This window comes from Mustela nigripes, chromosome 13, assembly GCF_022355385.1.
Source record: "Mustela nigripes isolate SB6536 chromosome 13, MUSNIG.SB6536, whole genome shotgun sequence".
In the NCBI taxonomy this organism is placed as follows: domain Eukaryota; kingdom Metazoa; phylum Chordata; class Mammalia; order Carnivora; family Mustelidae; genus Mustela; species Mustela nigripes.
The window spans coordinates 21,617,025-21,619,329 of NC_081569.1; positions in this window are offsets into that span (position 1 = coordinate 21,617,025).

The window sequence follows — 2,305 nt, forward strand, 5'->3', positions numbered from 1 at the left end:
CATGCAGAGATGAAGGAAAAGATCAGGTCATGCTTCTGCATGCCAAGGAATGCCAAGGATAGCCAGAAAACCACCAGAAGACAGGAGAGAAATGTGCAGTAGACTCCACTTTACAGCTCTCAGAAGAAACCAACCCATGCAATACCTTAATAATCAGACTTGTAGACACCGTAATCGTGACACAGTAAACGTTTGTTGTCTAAACCCCTTAGTTTGTAGTTCTTTCTTAAGATAGCCTTAGGAAACTTACACGCTAAACATAGTCTGATTGTAAGATGATCAATCACATTTCTAAGTATTTATCTAAATACTTAGATAAAACCTTTTATCTGAAACCTTATGTCCATACATACATGAAAATCTGGACTTGAACCATAATTATAGCTTTATTTGTAATTGCCCCAAATTGAAAGCATCCAAGATGTCCTTCAGTAGGTGAATGGGTAAACAGACTACGTTACAGTCATATAATTGAATATTATTCAACAATAAAAGGAAATAAGCTACCAAACTATGCAAAAACATGGATGAATCTTAAATGTATATTGCTAGATGAAAGAAATCAGTCTTAAAAGGCTACATATGGTATGATTCCATTTATATGACATTGTGGAAAAGGCCAAACTATAAGGATGATCAATGGATCCATCTTTGCCAGGGATTCAGGAAGGGCTAAAATATTAATAAGTGAGTCATGGGGGAGTAGCTTATAGTATAGAGAAATTAGAACTTTATGCAAAATGAGTGAGCCTCAATAGACGCAAATTTAAAAAAATCATTTAGGGGATCATCCACATTTAGGGGATCTGATGGTGGAATGTTGACTATGACAAAAATGTCTAATGATATTAAGAATATTTGAAATATCCTTAGTGAAAAGGTTGGGGGAAGAGTACTGAGTTAAGTAACTTTGGAAATGAGTGAAGACTTCACGACGAAAGGCAAAAAGGTAAGCACTGCACTCCCATGGATAATGCACAAATCTGAAACCTTTGTACACATGTACTGGCACTCAACCAGCAGGTAAGTAGATGGCAACGGCAGGAGCCATTTCTCACTGTTGGAGTTGGAGGTTACCCATAGACAATGGGGAAGAGGCTAGATTGATCTATGTGGTATTAGCTTAGAGCTGCAGATGTTAGGGTAAACTCATGTGTGGCTTGCAACAGCTATAGATAGGCATGCGTGTGTACATGGGTTAGATAAATATAAATCTCCTTCCTCCGACAGCGTCAGGAGATCTAGAAGCAACCTCACCCAGTAGCAACAAGCATACCCTGTGCTCAGATCTTCATTTCTAATACCACTTTCAATCAAAAGGATCTAGGGATCCTTGGAGAAATGGCTGATTCTAGGACTGGGGCCAGAAAATTATGAGTCTAGAGTTTCTTGTAGTGTTAGAAAAGATGGGAGTACTCAGAAAAAAACCCACAAGGGAGTGTATGAAAGAGACACAGAAATCGAATGAAAGAACTCTGAATGATCAAAGCTGAAACGCTTTGAGCAAAAAAATGAAGTCATGCTGGATTATGACCCAAGGTATAAAGTAAATATCATTGAGTACACTGATATAAATAAATGATTGAATAAATAAATGAGAGAGGAGAGATAAATCTCTCATGCAGAAGGATTTCAAGTAATTTATGTAAATACTTTAAGGAGTATTTAAAATTTATGAGAATACTTTAAGGAGGTTGATCATAACTCCCCACTCCTTACACGTGGGCTGTGAATACTGATATCCTTCCAAACAGCACAGTATAGGCAAGGAGGCAAAAAAGAGTAACTTCACAGTAGAAAAATCTGACATTGTGTCAACCCAGGTGATCAAGGTCAACATCAAAAGTGATAAGTCATTCTGATAGTGTGTATCCTTGATATGATCTGATGAGAATGGCACTCTTTCTTTGCAGACTTCCTTTCCACACCCACCTCAGTCTAATCACAATAAAATATCAGCAAACCCTAACTGAGAGACATTCTGCAAAATATTTGACCAATATGCCTCAAAACTAACAAGCTCAGCAAAAGCCACACATTATTGGAAAATTATCATGACCAAAAGGATCCCAAGGAGATATGGTGTCTCACATGAGAACCCAGAAGAGAAAGACAATAGGTGAAAACTAAGAAAATTTGAATCTTTAAATTATGGTCCATAGTAATAATGTGTCAATATTCTTTTATTAATTGGAAAAACGTACCATACTAATGTTAGATGTTAATGGTAGGTCATACTCTCCTTGAGTGTGAGAAAGAAGAAAAGCTTTTCTAAACTTTTCTTAATATAAACGTTTATTCAAAC